Here is a 12313-nt window from a genome sequence, read left to right as displayed (position 1 = left end):
ATATCCAGCCATTTAAGTCTAACTGTGCCCAAACGGATCTATCATCTTCAGCTTTATGTCCTGCAGAGGTTTCTCTAGAATGCATTTGATACACCTTAGCTTTTTGGCAACAGTGCTTCAAAGGGCCCTATAAAATAGTTTTTTTTAATGAAATGTGACCTTCGAGTTGTCAAACATATGAGTCTCTTGCAGGAAAACGACCTATATACTGGTTTTTGAGGGCCATCATAATGTTGTTCCTTTTAATCAGCCTCTTGAAACACCTCACATTCCGCATAGTGAATACATCTGCAATTAAATGTGTGTAGTCCAGTTTTTTTGAAGTGTTTGATCTTAAAATCGGCTTCCCTGATACTGTCTTGGTAGAGATTAATCTGAAATTCCACCATTTAAACTTCCCATATACCTCTGTAATATTTCTAACTGCACAGCAGGGAGACAAAGACAAGGGAGAGATTAACTATGATGACAAAAAACCAGCAATGAAATATGCAGACTTTGAGATGACATTTGCACCTATCGTTCTGATTTCCTGGGCTAAAACAGCCAACGCACGACCATATTGCACCATTTCTTGCAGCCCCAATGTATCTCTGCTTCATGGCTGATAAAGCCCTGTGAGACATGTGCTATCATTTAGCCAGCAAGTGGCACCTGGTAAAAGAACCTGCATGTGCATGCCCCATCCACAACACCCGCAGGTGCCCCATTTTCAGACACAAAGGCTGGCCAGGACGACGTTACATGCATTCCCCCCATCAACATTGCCATTGTTATTTTACTTTGGGCCTCATTACGACCCAGGCGCTAATGGGTTAACGGTGCCGTAAAAGGCTGCGGCGCTGTTAACCTATTAGCGCCTAATTACGAGGTCCCTTTGCGGGACCCGACCTTAACGGCTGGTGTAGACCAGCCGTTAAAGTAGGGACCCGCAAAGGGACCTTGGTGCTAATTACGGTGTCGCAATTTGCGGCACCGTACTTAGCGCCTTCCCCATTCCCATTGAGCCCTATGGGGCAAAAATGGGAATGGGGAAGGGCCATGGAGGAAGGGGGAATTACCGCCCCGCCAGCCTTGTAATGGGCTGGTAATTCCCCCTTTCTCCATGGCGGAGTCAGTGGGCCTCATTACACGGACGGCGGTAAGGGTTAACGGTCACCGTTAATGGCAACGGTGACCGTTAACCCTTACCGCCGTACTACGAGGTCCCTTTGCGGGTTGGAGGAATTAACGCCTGCTTCTTGCAGGCGTTAAGTACCAACCCGCTAAGGGACCTCGGAGCTAATTACGGCACCGCAAAATTGCGGTGCCGTAATTAGCGCCTTCCCCATTCCCATAGAGCCCTATGGGGCAGAAATGGGAATGGGGAAGGGCAATGGCGGAAGGGGGATTTACCGCCCCTCCAACCTTGGAATGGGGCGGTAAATCCCCTTTCCGCCAAGGCGGTGCCGGTAATTTACCGGCATGGTCCAGGGTGCTAATAGCACCCTGGATTACCGCCTTCCGTGTAATGAGGCCCAGTAACTTACCGGCGTGGACCATGGTGCTAACAGCACCATGGTCTTCCGCCAGGGTCGTAATGAGGCGATGGCAACCTGTATTTCATGGGCCCTCATTACAACTCAGGCGTTAAGGGTTAACGCCACCGTTAACCCTTAACGCCTGATTCCCACCTTAACGCCTGCTTTTTGCAGGCGTTAAGTTCCATGGTGCTAAGGCACCTTGGTGCTAATTACGGCACCGTAATTTACGGTGCCGTAATTAGTGCCTTCCCCACTCCCATTATGCCCTATGGGGCAAAAATGGGAATGGGGAAGGGAAAATGGGAAATGGGGATTTACCGCCCCACTCACCTTGTAATGGGGCGGTAAATCCGCCATCCACCATGGTGTAAACGTAGTTTACACCATGGTGGTAAAGTTGGTGCACTTAGCACCTCAGTTGTAATGAGGGGTCAGTTGTGTGTTTCTAAGCACAGATTTATTTTATTGGGCCCTCAACTCCCGCAACCTGACAGACTGTAAACACGGGGCTCCAGTCTAGATAATGCATTTAGTGTGTAGTACATTCAACTCCTGAACCTCCTCCTGCATGCCCGGACCACAACACAGATGAATGGGCCTCATTACGACCCCGGCGCTAAACCATGGTGCTATTAGCACCATGGTCCATGCCGGGGTCCGCCTTGGTGAATGGCGGAATTACCGCCCATTCCAAGGTTGGCGGGGCGGTAATTGCCCATTCACCATGGGCCCTTCCCCATTCCCATTTTTGCCCCATAGGGCTCAATGGGAATGGGGAAGGCGCTAAGTACAGTGCCGCAAATTGCGGCACCGTACTTAGCACCAAGGTCCCTTTGCTGCACCCTACTTTAACAGCTGGTAAAACCAGCCGTTAAGGTCGGGTCCCGTAAAGGGACCTCGTAATCAGGCGTTAAGGGTTTAACGGCGCCGACACCTTTTACGGCGCTGTTAAACCCTTAACGCCAGGGTCGTAATGAGGCCCATTGTCTTCAAACACATAACCTGATGCTATGGAAAACAGTTTTTCACCATAATCAGTAAAGCTTTTTTTACTTCTAAATACTTTTCACGCTGTCTTCTCTTCTGTAGCCCTCCGCTTTGGCGACCTGGCAGGATATGAGCTGGAGATGGGTGAGCATTAAACTTCTGTGCTTGAATGCCGGTTCAAACCTTTCAAGAAAAGCTTTGAATTATCCTCATTGACTTTTATTCCGCTTAAAAACCATCAGGTACAACGCATCACAAAACCAAAAAAAGTGAATTACCCAAGAATTAAAAAAGTTCTCTAAGAAATTATTAAATAGTTAAGAAAATTCTGATAGTGGGAACAAAAGCAAAGTCCATTGTTCGCATAACATTTACGGTAATCTAAGAAAAAAAAAGGATAAAAAGAATTATATATCCTTATTTCCAGCATGCTAATAATTGGAGCGAGCAAAGTTTACAGCCTCACAATTACATTGGAATGAATAACAATTTTACAAGAGCCGTTATAGCTCGACATCATCTTGTAACATTTGGACTCTGTTTCTCATGTCTTTTAGTCTATATATCCAAGCCCTATGAATATAACGGGTGGTTGCAAATACTACATGAGACATAACTGTATGTTTACATAGATTCATTGCTTCCTTTATTGTACGGATCCCAACAGCTTAAAAAATTGGGTGCAGATGAAGTCCTTATATCTTATTATACATTACACAAGTCAGAAGGAAATGTAAGGCAGTTTCCTCTTTTGCCCCACATAATGGGCAATCCCCTTTCTCACCCCATTGCCATTACTTTGTAAATATTGCCAATGGCAGTGTTCCTAATCTAAATCGGGCGTACAGTGCTCTTTCAAATGGGGGATCTATTTGATCAAGATAACATTCAAATCCCGTCCCTGACTTATGCAATAAATACTCGGGTCCCAACTTTATTCTATTAGCTGCTCCTATGAGTTGGTCTCTTGATCTTATGTCTGCAGCCCTTATTATTCTCATGCAGGTTGAACCATTCACATTCAGTGGTATTTCCCAAGCATCGCGAATACCGAGAGACATCAGAGTATCCTTTACGTGTTTCACCCACCGGGCTATTCCCTCCCCCCAAACACAGGAGATGCCCAATAGCCTCTCTCTGCTTCTGTTATGCCTCAGTGCGCCACATCCTCACCCAGTACCATACTAGTTTCAGACTAATATAGTCACCTGCTGGCAGAACATCCAATTCAAGGCGCGAAAAAGGGCTGAGGGAGTGCTCTGGACAAAAACAGCAAATGTTTCAGGAAATTACATTCCACCCTATCCAAAGGTCCTTTGCCCCCAACGCCCCACATTTCAGACCGTATGTGGATGCAGACAGGGCCTGTTTTTTTATATAATTCCAATGATGGAGTAACTGCACCGCTCTCATGCTTATTAAAAAAGAGTTTAGTAACCCCACTACATTTGCGGAGGTTTGCACTGGATTTTTCTATCTGCTGACCATTCCCTGTTTTCCTGAAACTGAACATCTAAATAATCGAAAAAACCTACTTCCTCCAGGTTAGCACTGCCAATTTCCAAATTTAAAGTGAAATATTTTGGACGTTTGGGTCTGAAGACCATTACCTTCACCTCAATCTGGAGGTCTTCACATTTTCTCTTGAAGACGTTTAGGGTGGTCTTCGGACCTTGTGGTGAGGGTGCCAGGATTACTGCATCGTCCGCATAGAAAAGCATTGGGTACTTTTCTGTGCCCATCTTGGGACTATCCAGTCATCCCTCTAATAATGCAACAAATACCTCCTATATATACACTGGCCCTCATTAGGACCCTGGCGGAAAGGGGTTTACGCCGGCGTAAAGCATGGCGTACCTTTCCGCCTGACTACGAGTTTCCGTAGCGCCATGGTGATTTTTACGCCTGCTTTTTGCAGGCGGAAAAATCCATGGCGCTACGGGACTTGTTGTTAATTACGCCACCGTAATTTACGGTGGCGTAATTAACGCCTTCCCCACTCCCATTATACCCTATGGGGCAAAAATGGGAATGGGGAAGGGTAAATGGGGATTGGGGACTTACCGCCCCGCCAAGGTCGGAATGGGGCGGTAAGTCCGCCAACCACCATGGCGGAGTTGGCAGCTTAGCGCCATGGACCATGGTGCAAATTGCACCATGGTCCTCCGCCAGGGTCGTAATGAGGGCCACTGAGAAAAGGAGCGGGACAAGCACACATCCCTGCCTTACACCTTTCTCTACCTTAAAATGGGTGTTTACGTCTCCTTCTAATCCACAACGGACAGCTGCACTATTCTCGGAGTAAAGTTGTTGTATTAAGGTTATTAAATACTAAGGTGCCTTCCTTGAAAACCTGTGTGTGGGTTATTGGTTATATAGTTTGAGTCAACCCACTCCTGAAGATGGCTTAGTACAATTTTCCCAAATATTTTACCAGAACTGTCCAATAAAGAGATTGGGTGATAATTGGCTGGCATATATCTTCTCCCTTTTTTAAATATTGTGATTGTCAAGGCTCGCTGCCAAGATGAAGGCACCTTTTCTAGTCTTATAATAACATTAAAGATATTACATAAAACCGGCACCCAAATCGTAACTTCGTCCAAATAAAAATGAACTGGGACAAAGTCTGGGCCTGCAGCCTTAGCCCTTTTTTGAGACATTAGTGCCATCTCTACGGCCTTCTCACTTAAAAAAAAAGCCTCACGCCGCATTAGTTCTAGTTCTTCAAGCTGCGAGACAGTAGAATTTTCATGCGCCTGATTGTTTTATAAACTGCTAAAGTGGGACCGCATATCTCTGCAATAATGCAACAATTAAGTTTCTGATCATCCCTCAAATCTTGCTACAAGGAGCTAATTGCATTGGTGCGTGACAAATTCTCTCTTTTTTGTGCGAATATATATTTTTATATTCTGTTCTATATAGTTTTATTTGACTTTTGTCCACTTCTCGGTCCTGTTTAACACTTCCTGTCATTTTCGATTGTTCCTTACGGCATTCTGCATCATACCACCCCCCCCCCCCTTTATCTCGTGCTTTCTTCTTAATTTGGGACTTCCGGAGGGTGATGAGGGGCATAAGATTACCTCTCAGGTTATCAAATCCAGATAAAACATAAATGCCTTGACTATCGATGCTACAGATGACCCCAAGGCTATCTAAAATAGCCCCATACAAGATAGTTTTGGGCCCTTTTTCTATAATGCTTGGTAATTTCACAGCTTTACGCGCATGCCCGGTTATAGAAAAGGTTTATTTGATCCTCCATATAGATGGCCTGCAAGCCTAATCGAGCAAAGTCAGTGGGCCTCATTACACAGTAGGCGGTAAGGGTTTACCGGTACCTGTATTTTACTGGTACCGGTAAACCCTTACCGCCTTACTACGAGGTCCCTTTGCGGGTTGGAGAATTTAACGCCTGCTTTTTGCAGGCGTTAAAAACTAACTCGCAAAGGGACCAGGGAGCTAATTACGGCACCGCAAATTGCGGTACCCTATGGGGCAAAAATGGGAATGGGAAGGGCAATGGGGGAAGGGGGAATTACCACCCCACCAACCTTGGAATAGGGCATGGGAAGTTACAGTGACCTGCCACCAGGCCTCCACCCCCTCCACCATGCCCCCTTGAAACTGCTATACAGCCAAGAGAAAGACGACACGACTACTGCCTGAAATGCGTACTGTTTGCTGGCAATTGCAGAAGAAGGCATCACTTATCAGAATGAGGATGGTGCATGAGCAGACCAATGCTTGGACCTCTAAAGTGATCAGGCCAAACCTGGATGCCATTGGCTGATTCACAATTAAAATTGGGAGGTAGACACTGTCAGCTACCTTGATTATTTGTCCTATCTGCTAAAGGGGCAATACCTCCTGTCAGTCTGTAAAGTGGGGCCCTATTGTTGTATTCTGCTGTACTGTAACTATGGAAGCAATAGAAAGAGGGGTATTTAAAAAGCCTTACATCACAAAGTGGCTGTGGATCTAAGGACCACAGCATGGATCTGTTATCAAGCAGGATGTGTGTGAGCTTCTGAATGCAATCACACTTGCACTGTTTCATAAATCCCCATGGAATGAACTCTGTGAACAGGCACGCCACTTGCTAACCTCTCTCACATGCCTGCACCAGCCTGGGCACCGTCACAACCTCCCAAAGGTATTGTGTTGGGAGGTTTTACTGGATCCAATTGTTATCCTGGGTCAATGTCTTCAAATTTGGCAATGCAAAAACAGCTATCGGCTTTGCGTCTTAATAGAGTTCCTTAGCCGTGCAACACAGGTAGACAGAAATCGTGCAATGAAACGATTTGTATCCACACCATGCAGGTGACAAGAGGCCAAAGGGAACCAGACCATAACACAGTACTGGGCTATGGTTTTGGCCAAAAAGACCGGGTTGAAAAGACCTACCCAACCAAAAGTCCTAAAGAAGGCACCACCAAATCGTCGACCTTCTAAAAGGTTTGGCTTTTGGTTGGGTAGGTCTTTTCCGTTCAGTATAGGGCTGCGGGGGCTGCAGGGGTGTCCCCCGCTATCCCTGCTCACTATACTGTGAAATGGGGTTGCAGGGGTGTCCCCCGCAGCGGTTCCGCAGTCCCAAAAGAAAGGCTTGCGATTTCGAAAACATTTTCTTTGGTCTTTTCGCCCTCGAACATTTACTCTTCGGGCATTCAAACCCCAAATGCCAGGCGCTTTGCATGAGGTTAAAACACAACACCATATCAGACGGGCCCCACAGTCAGCATTAGAATAGCATTTGATAAATACATAGGAGTAAGGACAACGACCCATGAGACAAAAAGGTCACTGACACACCACACGCAACATGCGTACTTATGTGAAAAACCAGGATGCTGATAAAGAAGGATGAGAAAAGCCTCTGTGGTTAATAGTTGGTCATTATATACTGTCCATGGGCCCTTCTGCTCCTCCATTTTAGCACTAAAATGTAATTGATATTGTTTTTTGCAATTGTACAGATGGCAATCAATTAGTACGATGGCCAATTTCATGGGCAATTCTCCATGGTATCTATCGTTTGTAGATGGGGAAACATAAAAATAAAAAAATAATTGCCACTGGTCTTTTTAGTTTTGCAATATCTGTCTTATAGACATTAAATGCAAAATACACACACCCACGTCTTCTGCCATGTTGCAACAGAGTAGACTGTCCAGGCCTTCTTTGGTGACGTCGAATGTTCCCGGTGTAGTTATTCTGCGGAGTATGGGATGCACATGTAACGCACCTTCAAGTGGTAAGGGATGCTTTCCCCATACGTAAATATTGTAAGCGATATTCAATCAACACTACAGCTAAGTCAATGCCTAGTCTGGGATGCTGAGGAAAACCCTTATTGATGTATTTTTATATCCAGTTCAGTACTCTGGATGACAACCCTTGTATCACACCCCCCTCTTAGAATCCCCCTGACCCCACTGAGCCAAGAAGTAGGTTTGATTTGCAAATTTAAAAGGTTTATTTGGACAATTCAACAATATATATCTATCACACTTTATAAATAAATCGATAACTGATATCACACTTCAGAATACGACCGTGATCAACAATGAATAATGTTACAGGGGTACCCTGATTTGGTTACTTAGGAGTAGTGTAGAGGATGAGGTAGCTGAAAATGCTTGATGGTTTCAATGAAATGCAAGGTGGGATAAAATGCAGTACAGAAATAAGTTGTTATGATTTTAGCAAAAGGTAATATGATCACTTTTTCTTTTAACAATTTACTCTCCCCCTAGGCAATACAAGAAATGGAAGGAGAGCATACAGTCTTCAAGAATCCCAACAAATCACACTTTATAATGCAATACACAGTTCCAGTTCTCCCAGCAAGCTTAGGGAAAACAGGGATGAGTTTTAAACACAGGCGAATTACTTTAATGTGGTTTGCAAGGAAGTGAAAAGGTGCTAAAATTGCTTTTAATTCCCTCTAGAGGTTCAGGGTAGGTGATGGCTACTTTATATTAGTTCAGGCTCACTTTAACAATACTCTATGAATGATCAGCAGATTGCAAACGAATTTTAGCAAAGAGAAGCAAAAAGCTGCTGATTTCTACAGATGAAGAAATCGGGCCAAATCGCAAATTGCGGTATATTTTGCGAGTGCGTGTCTCGCGATTACGGAAAAAGTATAGGTTCGTTGGAAAGCCTAGATTCTAAGCTTTCAGATGAAAGTTAAATTATGTTCCTAGCCCAAACGGTTCCAGAGATACGGACGATTTAATAAAGGTAGATTTTCGGATTTAAAATAAGACTCAAAATGACAGGTGACAGCTTGCAGCTGCAGAATTGACAGGTGACAGTTGTGCAGCTTTAAGAATGACAGATGACACGATTTCTAGGAGGCAGTTCTACTTAGGTTAAAATAGTTTGGATTAGATTATTTTAACTAAGAGATTGGTTCTGCACAGTTCTGCTAGGTACTCACAATATAAATTTGAACTAGGCCTCGTCACGGATCTGGTCAACACGTCCGGCTGCGGTTCTGTCTGCTCGGCGTGTCAATCAGGCACCGGTTCTGCTCACAGCGATCTGGGTCAGCTCTGCTCTGCTGGTCTAGCCTCTCTGGATTCTGGATGTAACACTGCTTTCTGGGTACTGCTACAGGTTCTTGCAAACATTCTCGGCAAAAATTCAAACAGCTCGCCCGGCTGTTGAATAGTTTGGTTGGTTTTGAGGCCTGCTAAAGAGGATTCAGCTGGTGGATTCAGGCCTCTCTGCTACAAATTCTGGAGTTAATTTCTGCTACAGGTTCTGGAGATTGATGGATTTGAAGTCTGGATCTCTGGATGTGAAGTCGTCGGTCAGCATGCTCCGCAGCAAATGGAATTGAATGTCCCTACCTGTCCCAGCAGTCTCTTTTTATGTGTTTTAAAAAGTGGGTGGAGAGGCTAGCATCCCTAAGCCTGCCCCTCTCTTGATTTGATAGGTAATAGATTCTTTGGTCCGTGATTTGGGAAGGGATAGTGTGTCAGAGTGATGTCATTTTTATGACCTGCAGAAATGACACTCCCCTGGTCAATGTGCACACAAATCTATTCCTGATCCAAATACATATTTCCCAGGTACACAGTTGTTTGACATCACATACACACATCATATGTTACTAAAGATAGCCCCTGTCCCGACTCTGGCGTTTCTAGGAGCTTGCATTCAAAAATGGCAACTTATTTTCGATTTTAGTGGGTTTTGCAACATTGGTTTTTCATCAAAAATTATACAAAGGTACATTTCCCTTCCACATATATCCCAGTAACTTTCCATGTCTCTAACTTAAACACATTGTCTACAATAATCATAATTAGCGGGGTTTTGCCCCAGAACATGGTACAAATTGGAGTTTGGACTCAAATCGTGAGGGCATTTTTCAAACTAAGACTCTCAAAGTTGTACATTCCTGTCATTTGGTTACAATAAATTATCACTGTTTCTATAAAATATATATTTGTTGCAATTCAACCCCCCCCCCAAGTGTTTGGGTCCGCCTCCAGGAGTCTGGGTGGGTCAGTGATCACATGTCTCTCCTTGCTGGCAGAGGGCTGTTGACAGGAAACACTCAAAATTAACATACCCCATTCAACAGAAAGAGCCTTTTGTGTGGGCTCGAGCAGGCTGCCTGGAAGTCTCTCCTCAATCAATCAACAGGGTCATGTGATATCCTGCCTCCTAGTGTGGGAATCTCTGAGGTGTTAAGGTTTCCCAGCCTCTTGGCCTCTGGGAACAGCAGGTGGCTAAGATTTCCAATTAACTAACAAGCTTTGAAGTCCCTGCCCCTCTTGCAACTCCTAGATACAGTTTCCCTGTCAGAGTTTAGACCGCTAGCGCCACCTTGGGGAATTTGTCGGTACTGCATCCATTTTTGAGTTGTCTTGAATTACTGCATTTCAATAGAGTGGTCTTTTGCTTGATAGTATAGGACCCTTGCTTAACATTGTTTTGATGGCATCCTTACAGTAGAGTGGTGATGGGGAAGAAGGTTGTATCTTTGGAGTGGTCTCGTGCCAATTGCGCAGTTCTCCTATTCTGGCATGAATGTGGGTTTTGAGCCCTTGCGCTGGTATGTCCCCATTATCTTCTTCCAATTCTGAAAATGGCACAGTTCAGCATCTTTTCCTCCATCCGGTTGGATCGATCGGTTCTCCTCGCCGGTCCTGATGGGAATATTGGGCGGTACCCCGGGCCCGTCGGGTCTCTGCTCCCGGTCCCCGGATCGTCCTCCTTGGCCAGTCTCCAGGTTTTCTTTCACCTAGGACGACAAAGGAAAGCGGCAATACCTATTCGTAGACATTTCTTCCCCACCATTGATATGGTGGGGTGGCATATACATTTTATAGGCAAAACATTTGCGTTCTTATTTTAACCAAAACAAGATACAATTATAAGACTTTTTTTTCAAATCATAATAATTTAGAGACTATATGTGGGATATTTTAGGGTTGTAATTGAATTACTCTGGAGCGGTCCCCTCTGGTATTGCAGAGCACTCCTCCAGTTGTTGCAGAGTGTGTCTGGGATGGCAACACTTTAGCTGATTTATATGGACCCACTTGTCTTCCCCCTCTGCCAAACCGCCTTTTGGGGATGCGGATCTTGTAAGCGGCAGGGGAGATTTTGTCTATAATTTCAAACGGTCCCTTCTATGTAGGCAAGAATTTTCGCTGTTTGGACTGGTTCCTTTGGAAATTGTATAGATAGACCCGATCACCCACCTTATATTCCTTTCGGGTAGTTTTTAAATCATAGTGGGTCTTCATGCTCTCGGCTGATCTTTCTAGATTCCGCTGAGCATAGGCAAAAGCATGCTGAAGGTGTTTCCTTAAATTCTCCAGATACTCATGAGTTGTGGAGGCATTTATCAATGTTTGCTCTTGGGTTCTGTAGATCAAATGCTGGGGAAGCACCATCTTGCGCCCCGTCATCAACTCAAATGGTGACATTTTAGTTGCAGATGAAGGGGTAGATCTGATGGCCATTAGGACCAGAGGTAGTCGGATATCCCAACTTGGCCCAGAATCTGCCACAAACTTTTTTAAGATGCTCACAATGGTTCGGTTATATGTCTCCACTGCTCCAGAAGAAGCTGGCCTGTGAGCAATGTGTAGCTTCCTTTTAACCCCCAGTATCTCCCACATCTTTGTCATTACTTCACTGGTGAAGTGGCTACCTCTGTCTGACTCAATCCTTTGAGGTAGAACAAAACGGGAAAAGATGTGGTTAATCATCAGGGCAGCTGCTGTTTCTGCCTTGCAATTTGGGGCTGGGAGACATTCCACCCACTTGGTAAACAAGCATGTAACGGTCAACATGTACTTGTTTCCTCTAGACGAGCGAATTACAGGGCCTACAAAGTCGATTTGCAAATCTGACCATGGCAGTGTCATCCCCCTCTTTTGGAGAGGCGCGCGGTGTGTGAGGGATGATGGCTGAAATTGTGCACACACAAGACACCCCTTCAAGAATTGGTCGAGGTCCCGCCCCATGTGTGGCCAGTATGCAACCTCTCTTAAGATTTCCAGTGTTGTGTGAAACCCCCATGACCGGCGGTAGCCGCATCATGGGCGTGACTTAACATCAGGCTTCGGAATGAGGTAGGGACCACCCACTGATCATGGCCAGCTTGGGATTTCCTTACCAACAAACCGTCTTGGATTCAGAACCTTTTTGGACATTTCATCAACACTCTTAGGTCCTCTTTCCCAATGTAATCGGTATCCGTCAGGGGAAAGTTCTCAGGATCCTCAAGGTGTTGGTAAAACTTACCAATAATTGGATCCCCC

The sequence above is a fragment of the Ambystoma mexicanum genome, chromosome 8, assembly GCF_040938575.1.
Source record: "Ambystoma mexicanum isolate Mex_15411 chromosome 8, UKY_AmexF1_1, whole genome shotgun sequence".
NCBI lineage: Eukaryota > Metazoa > Chordata > Amphibia > Caudata > Ambystomatidae > Ambystoma > Ambystoma mexicanum.
The sequence above is the reverse complement of the archived record's forward strand: the minus strand, read 5'-3'. Positions refer to the sequence as shown.